The following is a 9,747-nucleotide window of genomic DNA, read 5'->3' on the forward strand; positions in this document are numbered from 1 at the left end:
TTGAGTTGCATGTTGATGTTTGACACTCGTGGAAGAGTTGTATTCTTGATATGGGACAAGAATAGATGTTTGGGAGATTGTTGGTGCAACCTTAGGTCAAGGTTGACCTGGTTGACCTGATTCAGGAAAAAGTCCAAGTATGGAGACTTGGCACTGGAAAAGTTCAAACAGGAGCTTGGCACGCGAAAAGTCCAAGTATGGAGACTTGGCACGGGAAAAGTCCAAGTATGGAGACTTGGCACTGGAAAAGTCCAAGTATGGAGACTTGGCATGGAAAAGTCCTAACTGGGATGTTAGGCGGTGTGGAAAGTCCTGGTGAGTGAAGTCAGGCAGTGGGAAAGTCCTAACTGGGATGTTAGGCAGTTGAAAAGTCCTGGTGAGTGAAGCCAGGCAATGGAAATCCTGAGTGAATCCGGTGAAAATCCTAGTGAGTGAAGCTAGGTGAAGGTGAAAGTCCAGTGAGTGAAGCCGGACATTGGGAAAATCTGGTGAGTGAAGCGGTGAAAATCCTAGTGAGTGAAGCTAGGTGAATGAGAAAGTCCTAACTGGGATGTTAGGCGGTTGGAAAGTCCTAGTGAGTGAAGCATGGTGAAATCCTGGTGAGTGAAGCCGGTGAAAACCCTAGTGAGTGAAGCTAGGTGAAAGTCCCGTGAGTGAAGCCGGAGGAAAATCCAGATGGATCAAGGGTGATCGGACATCCGGTGATGGGAAGTCCAAGTAGGTCATAGGAGTGATCGGATACTTGTACGGAGAGAAAAGTCTAAGTGGGTAAAAGGGATTGACCGGACACTTAGCGGGAGTCCTAGAGGTCAAGGAGGACCGGATGCTAGGCAATGTACCAACAGTCAAGATTGACCAGATGTTGGTTTGGACTTGGTTTGGGCGAAAACCATGAGTCGGATCGATCCGGTGATCGATCCGATACCGAGAATATTCTGATCGGTCGGTGATCGATCGAACACATCGCAGCATGTGTGTTAATTGATCGATCCGGTGACCGATTAGAGTCGATCGAAGTCGAACAGGAGCGGGGCGCAGAGGGGCTGATCGGTCCGGGACCGATCAGCCTGATCGGTCCCGGACCGATCAGAGGGCGAGCAGGAAGGAGGGAATGGATCGGTCCGTGGACCGATCCACATGGAGCCTGATCGGTCCACGATTCGACCGTTGAGTTGCGACGCAACGGCTAGATTTCTTCCGTGTTTCTTCGCTTTCTTCGCAGTTATAAGGGCTCTGCTGCGAGCCTCTTATCTCCCTTCTTCTTCCTGCTCTTGGTGCCCTTCTAGCTGTCATTGAGCTTTGTTGAGCTGCTTTGAAGCTTAGCGTGAGCTTCGTGCTGGTTTTGTAGCTGCAGGAGTGCTTCTTCCAGTCGAAGAGAAGGCAAGAAAGTTTACATTTGTATTGTCCTTTATTTCTTGTTTTCCTTGTACTCTTTTCTTGCTGTTGCAAGAAGTTTTTGTGGCGAGGTTTCTCCACCCAGAAGGAGTGTTTTTATTAGCCGGTTTTCCGGGGACTCATCCACCGACGGATTGATTGGGTTCGTCCACCTTACGGACACGCCGAGGAGTAGGAGCATCATCTCCGAACCTCGTACATCGCTGTGTTAAGGTTTGATATTCTTCCTTTCGTTTCTATTTTATTTTTCCGCTGCGCTAACGAATTGTAGGAAGAAACGAGTGATTTGGGGCGGCTATTCACACCCCCCTCTCTAGCCGAGTACGTAGGATCCCAACAAGTGGTATCAGAGCGAGGTCGCTCTTCGCCGGATTAACACCCGAGGGAGCACAAGCTAGAGATGGATCAACTCGGAGAGGACATCACGATTCCACCCTTCTACGATTGCGACGACTTCGCGTTTTGGAAGGTAAGAATGAAATATTTTCTTATGACTAATCTTGAGAATTGGAGGTGTGTGCAAGTAGGTTTCACTCCTCCGGAGGATGAAGAAGGAAAACCTCTCAAGAAGAAGAGGTGGACGAAGGAGCAAATCCACAAATCAACCATCAACGATGAGGTAACGAAAATCATTGAATTTTCTTTACCTAATGATGTTTTGTGTAGGATAGGTGGGTATAACGATGCCAAGGAGTTGTGGAATAACTTGGCAAAGCTCCATGAGGAGAACTCCACTTCAAGTCATGAAGAGGAGTCAAGTGAGCCAAGGAGCTCACTTCATGAAGGAATGAATTTAGAAGTTGAGGGCCACTCAACATCTAAAGAAGAAGAGGAGGAGAGTTCTTCTTCAAGTTCGGAGCAAGAAGAAGAAGCGTCTACCTCCGGAAGGGATGAAGAAGAGAGCTTTCATCCACCCTCAAACCTAGGTAACTCAAGCATTTTAATTTCTAGCAAATTACACATAATGTGCTTTGAGTGTAGGGAGTATGGACATTACAAGAGTAAATGTCCAAAGAGAGTTAGAAAGACTCCACCGGCGCCAAAGGTCAAGGAAGCCGGAGTCCCAACACGCAAGGGCAAGGAGCACGTGGTGTGCTTCCAATGCAAGCGAAGGGGACATTATCGGAGCCAATGTCCGAGAGGGAGGCAATCTCACAAGGACAAGAGATCGAGCACATGTATAGGGGGAGCTAGGGCAAACCCTAAGGTAATCTCTAAGGCACATTCTTGCAATTCTAGTAGGATGCATGCTAGTAGCCTTATTGCTATTGTCAAGAATGATAAGCATGTTAATTATAGAAATCGATACACATGCTTAGGTGCCAAACATGTGAGCCTAGATAAGGATAACACTAGGAAAGCCAACCCTAGAATTAGCCCATCTAAGGCTAAGGAAAACCTAGGTAGGAATCCAAAATCATCTAGACATATGCCTAGGAATACCTCAAAGAAAAATGATAAATTAAAGCTTGAGGTATTAGAGAAAGAACATCAAGTCTTGAGGTCAAGACTTGACTCTCTAGAAAAGGCTCTTGAGGATTTGACTCTAGGGTCTAGGGGTCAAAAACCCAAGTCCAAGGACAAGAAAGGTTTGGGTCACCAACCTAAGTCCCAAATGGTCAAGCCCACTTACCACAATGTTCCATTCGATTATGGAACAAAACCTAGGGCTAGGAAGACCATTACCAAGGTTACAAGGGGAGTCACCCCTATAGTTGACCTTGACGAGACCCAAACGACCAAGGCTACAAAGCCTAAGAGGGTCATTAGGAGGGTTGCTAGGGAAGTCATCCCTAGTGAATATTTAGTGAACCCAATGAGCTCAAATAGGTATTGGGTTCCTAGGAGCATCTTCTCTACCCCATAAATGGGTTAGAGAGTGTCAACTCCAATAAGAAGGGTAGTTAACCCAACTTTGAGGAAATTGACACTCAAGGAGCATTTTCAAGGTTTTGTGAACCTTTGAAAATGAAAAGGAATTATCGTTTACTCCTTGAAGAGTAAATTGTGCCATATTTGAAAAATATCGATTTTAATCTTATTTGGCACAATTTAAGAAAACCTAGAGAAATACCATAATTGGGATTTTGGTTTTCTCTTAGGGATATATGGGCAATCTAGGGTTAGATTTTAAGTTAGCCAAGGCTAAGGATACTTAGATAGGGAATTTAGGTATTTTATTTGTGCTAACTTGCCATGATTGGTTGCCATATGCCATGCCATGACATCATATTTATTTTATTATCATTTGAAATGTCATGATAATGCTTAGGTTATCTATATGTCATGTTTATTTAAGTTTTCAAACTTTATGCCATGACATCATGACATTGGCACATGTTTTTACTTATGATATCATTTTATGCCATGTCATCATCTCTTGCATTAATAATCAATGAAATTGATTTAAGGATGAAAAACACATTTTGATATTGAGATCAAATTTGTGTTTAGAAAATGCATGAGACCTTAGTCTAAGATACCTAAACCCATATCTCACATCAACATTGACTTGGATGTATTTGATACACTTTAGATGTATGTGAGATATTAGGATCATGAGTTAGGATCAAGGTGCATAGTTTTTGTACCTAGATGAGCCTAATTCAAGAAATGGAGGATCATAGGGAAAGCTTGTGTACAAGTCATGTACATTTAGCCCTAAGATTATGGTCCTAAATTAAAAGGTTTAAAATCATTTTAAAATTGATTTGAAAAACCTTGATGAAGCTTTCCTAGTGATAGCATTCATCATTGAACATTGTGATACAAAGTTGAGTTAAACTTGAACTATTTCAAAGTTTTAGAACTTTGTATCAAGATTGAAAAATGGAAGTTATTTTCATAGAAAACTATTTTTCCATGATAGTATATGTTATGAGGAATGTATCCTCAAAATTTCACAATTTTTCGAATTTTCTGGAATTTTCTAGGAGTTTCTGAATTTCGGGAAGGAAATTTCAGAAATCTGCCTATCAGAGTCTGGATCGGTCTGGGGACCGATCCAGGTAAGTCCTGATCGGTCTGTGGACCGATCCAGTGAAGCATGGATCGGTCTGCAGACCGATCCAGTAAGAACCAGAGAGCTTGGTGCGATCTGGTGAAGGCCTGATCGGTCTGGGGACCGATCCATGGGGTTTCTGATCGGTCTGGGGACCGATCAGAGCGTGCCAGTTTCTGATTTTCAGCTGTTGTCTGAAATTTCAGTTATGGAAATGGTGTTTTTGTGGATTTCTAAAGGTTTGGAACTCACAAAGACATTGTTGGTGCAATGGTCAAGGGGGAGTTGACCTTTAGGGGGAGTTTTACCTAATTGTCAAGGGGGAGTTGACTTTTAGGGGGAGTTTTTACTCCTTAAGACTTTTGAGGATTAGTGATATGGGATTATCACTAAGTTGATTGTTGAGTTTAGTATCAAGGGGGAAATTAAGAGTTTCAATGAAAGGTATGAGACTTTCATTAGGAAGAAACTCTTGATCTTGATACCCTCTTTTTCTTTTTGATGTGTGTCAAAAAGGGGAGAGTGTTCATTGGAGAATTATTGGAGAACCCAAGTTAGGTTATCGGGTTAACCTAAGCTAGGGGAAGAATGTCAAGGAATGTTCGAGGAAGAACATTGGAATTCTTTTTGATGTGTGTCAAAAAGGGGGAGAATTATTGGAGAACCCAAGTTAGGTTATCGGGTTAACCTAAGGGGAGAATGTCCAGAGAATGTTCAAGGAAAGAACATTGGACATTGGAAGATGATTGGAAAACCTAAGTTAGGTTATCGGGTTAACCTAACATGATTATGGGTTTTGTCAAACATCAAAAAGGGGGAGATTGTTGGTGCAACCTTAGGTCAAGGTTGACCTGGTTGACCTGACTCGAGTTGACCTGACTCGAGTTGTATTTTGATGTTTGACTTAGGAAGATTGTCGGTGCAACCTTAGGTCAAGGTTGACCTAGTTGAGTTGCATGTTGATGTTTGACACTCGTGGAAGAGTTGTATTCTTGATATGGGACAAGAATAGATGTTTGGGAGATTGTTGGTGCAACCTTAGGTCAAGGTTGACCTGGTTGACCTGGTTGACCTGATTCGGGAAAAAGTCCAAGTATGGGGACTTGGCACTGGAAAAGTTCAAACAGGAGCTTGGCACGCGAAAAGTCCAAGTATGGAGACTTGGTACGGGAAAAGTCCAAGTATGGAGACTTGGCACTGGAGAAGTCCAAGTATGGAGACTTGGCACGGAAAATACCTAACTGGGATGTTAGGCAGTGTGGAAAGTCCTGGTGAGTGAAGCCAGGCAGTGGGAAAGTCCTAACTGGGATGTTAGGCAGTTGAAAAGTCCTGGTGAGTGAAGCCGAGCAATGGAAATCTGGTGAGTGAATCCAGTGAAAATCCTAGTGAGTGAAGCTAGGTGAAGGTGAAAGTCCTGTGAGTGAAGCCGGGCATTCGGGAAAATCCTGGTGAGTAAGCGGTGAAAATCCTAGTGAGTGAAGCTAGGTGAATGAGAAAGTCCTAACTGGGATGTTAGGCGGTTGGAAAGTCCCGTGAGTGAAGCCAGGCAGCTGGAAATCAGTGAGTGAAGCGGTGAAAACCCTAGTGAGTGAAGCTAGGTGAAAGTCCCGTGAGTGAAGCCGGCAGGGAAAATCCAGATGGATCAAGGGTGATCGGACATCGGTGATGGGAAGTCCAAGTAGGTCATAGGACTGATCGGATACTTGGTACGGAGAGAAAAGTCTAAGTGGGTAAAAGGATTGACCGGACACTTAGCGGGAGTCCTAGCAGTCAAGGGAGTGACCGGATGCTAGGCGCAATGTACCAACAGTCAAGATTGACCAGATGTTGGTTTGGACTTGGTTTGGGCGAAAACCATGAGTGGATCGATCCGTGATCGATCCAAAGGATAGAATATTCTCGATCGGTCGGTGACCGATCGAACACATCGAGCATATCAGTGTTAATCGATCGGTCCGTGACCATCGTGAGTCGATCGGCCGAACAGAGCGAGGCGCAGAGGGGCCGATCGGTCCGGGACCGATCAAGAAAGCCCTGATCGGTCCCCGGACCGATCAGAGGTTCTGATCGGTCCATGGACCGATCGGGGAACCTGCAGGAGGAGGGAATGGAATATGGAGCGTTCTGTGGACCCATCCACATGGAGCCTGATCGGTCCACGGATCGATCCAGGCACTAGCCGTTGCGACGCAACGGCTAGATTTCTTCTGTGTTTCTTCGTTTTTCCTTCGCAGGTTATAAAAGGAGGGCTGCTGCTGCGAGCCTCTCTCTCTCTCTTCTTCTTCCTTCTTCCTTCTTCCTGTTCTTGGTGCTGCTAAGCTTGCTGTTGAGCTTTGTTGAGCTGCTTTGAAGCTTCGCGTGAGCTTCTGGCTGGGTCACCTGCTGTTGTAGGCGCTTGGAAGCGGCTGCTTCTTCCAGTCGAAGAGAAGGCAAGAAAGTTTACATTTGTATTGTACTTTATTTCTTGTTTTCCTTGTACTCTTTTCTTGCTGTTGCAAGAAGTTTCTGTGGCGAGGTTTCTCCACCCAGAAGGAGTGTTTTTATTAGCCGATTTTCCGGGGACTCATCCACCGACGGATTGATTGGGTTCGTCCACCTTACGGACACGCCGAGGAGTAGGAGCATCATCTCCGAACCTCGTACATCGCTGTGTTAAGGTTTGATATTCTTCCTTTCGTTTCTATTTTATTTTTCCGCTGCGCTAACGAATTGTAGGAAGAAACGAGTGATTTGGGGCGGCTATTCACACCCCCCTCTCTAGCCGAGTACGTAGGATCCCAACAATAACCTCAAAATGCCTTGGTAGATATGCATGATTCTTAGATTATGGCAAAACCAAACTTTACATCTCACAAAAGAACTATAAGGTGACTTGTATGTGGTTTAGTACACATTAAATACAAGTGAGATATTAGGATGATGAACAAAACTCAATATATTGATTTAGTGCATTCTTTTGAGTTTTAAGTTCATCAAACACATAGTTATGTGTTTTCCAATCATTGGAAAAGCTAATGTACAAGTCATGTGCATTGAGCCCAAAGAACATGGTTGGAAATTGGTTTTGAAAATGATTTCAAATATGTTTTGGAAAACCTTGGTGAAGACTATCTTTTGATAGTACTCATTATTGAAAAGTTAGACACAAATTAGGAGAAACCACTAAAGTTTTTACAAGTTTTTTAGTTTGTGTCAATCTTAGAAAATATGAAGTATTTTCTTAGAAAACTATTTTTCCATGATAATATATGCCCTAAGGAATGTCTACATGAATTTTCATAATTTTTCGAATTTTGTAAAATTTTTGGGGAGTTTCTGAAATTGACTGAAATTGAATTTCAGCTTTTTCAGAGCTTCAATCGATCAACCGATCGATTGGAGTGTCTCAATCGATCGTGCGATCAATTGAGAAGGCATCTCTTGTTAGCAGAAGCTCGCTAGATCGATCCACGCAGTTTGAATCGATCAGTGGATCGATTCAGCAGGATTTAATTGATTGGGACCCAACTCCAATCGATTGGGGATGTTGATTTTGGCTGGGAAAGCCTGATTTCAATATTTTGAACCACCTTTAGTCTAGGTAACCATTCCTAACCCCTCAAAATATATTTGTATACAAAAAGGGGGAGTTTTCATGATGAAAACAAGGATGGATTGGTTAAGAAAGACCAAGTAGAGGTTTGGTTTCAATATTGAATTTTTGAACCTCAAAACTTCTAAATTTGGGTTTTCTAAAGGTTTAGGGATTCCAAGTCATTGTTGGTGTAATGACAGAAGTTTCGTGCATGTCTTTAGGGGGAGTTACTCTTTAAGGACATGAAAATTTATTTTTCATACACCTTGGAAGGTGGTTAACCTTCTTTAGCGAAAATGCTCAAAGTTGGGCATTTGAAAGTAATGAAGAGTGGATTGTTGGATCGAGACGCGCTAGAGGGGGGGGGGGGGTGAATAGCGCTCGTGGCTATTTTGATCGTATCGGAATCGTAAAACTATCAAAGTAAATATACGCAGCGGAAATAACGAATGCAATCACAGAGGGACACAAGAAGTTTTACTTCGTTCGGAGCCTAAGGCGACTCCTACTCGAAGGCCCGCGATCCTTGATCGCTTTCCGTGGGCAACAACTATAAGCTCATAAAATGTACAATAAGATATTACAATTGAAAGAACTAAAACAAATTATACCGACAACAATACAGTAGCAGAATCTGAAGCTCCGGGTTGTCGGGGACTTGTAACAGCACTTCTGGGTGTTTCTAGAGCAGCTTGTAGCGTAAGGATTGCTTGGAGTTCGTTGTACTGGTGCTGCTGCTCGAGACCCCTTATAAAGGGTGTTCAAGGCGCCTTAAACAGGCCGAGCCACCCGTGGAGATCAGCACAGACTTGGTCGAACTTCATCCAGTTCAAGGCGCCTTCACCTACCCAAGGCGCCTTCAACCTTCACCCAAGGCGCCTTGAACTTCATCTAAGGCGCCCAACCTTCATACTGCTTTTCCTTGCACTCGAGGCGCCTCAAGCTCCATGGAGGCGCCTGCTCATCCGAGTTGTAACTTGCTCCTTTGTTCTCGCAAAATGTGTTAGTCCCAAACACATACCCGCAAAACAAAGTTAGCACGTAAACATAATGAATGATAATAATGAAAGTTTTGACAAGATTCGAACCGTCGGTTTGACTTCGGTTTCCCTGAAACCCTAGGTCGACCCGACGACTGTTCCCTCTACGGGAACACGTCCTCACCTACTCCACTCGTGAGATTTACTTGGTCGATCCTCCGGATCGACCGGACTTTTGCTCAAGACTCGACGCTTCCGGACTTTCGACATCCGCTTCCCGGCTAGTCCAGTCTTTCACCTGGTTCGCGACACCAGGACTTTCCACCTAGGGTTACCACCCCCTAGGACTTTTGCCTAAAGCCATCGACCTGCCAAGACTTTCCGCATAGGGTTACCACCCCCTATGACCTAGGGTTACCACCCCCTAGGGTTTTCCCTTTGCCTAACCGCAGCTAGGACTTTTCTCCACCTAGGGTTACCACCCCCTAGGACCTAGGGTTACCACCCCTAGGGTTTTTCACCTGCCTAACCGCAGTTAGGACTTTTCCTGAAATACTCATTCAACATGTTAGATCACAACACACCTTAACTTTGAATCCTTTGCCATTATCAAAACTCAGGTTCGATCGTTAGATGCTTCCCGCACCAACAATCTCCCGCTTTTTGATTATGGCAACCCAAATTCAAAGTTAAGTAAAAACAAATGCATAAAAAGGTTTTAAGTGAGCAAGCTTAAGTATATAAAATCAAATCAACGCCTAACTTAAGCTAACACTTAAACTTTTGTGAAGCTCCCC

The sequence above is a fragment of the Zingiber officinale genome, chromosome 6A (assembly GCF_018446385.1).
Source record: "Zingiber officinale cultivar Zhangliang chromosome 6A, Zo_v1.1, whole genome shotgun sequence".
NCBI classification, from domain to species: domain Eukaryota; kingdom Viridiplantae; phylum Streptophyta; class Magnoliopsida; order Zingiberales; family Zingiberaceae; genus Zingiber; species Zingiber officinale.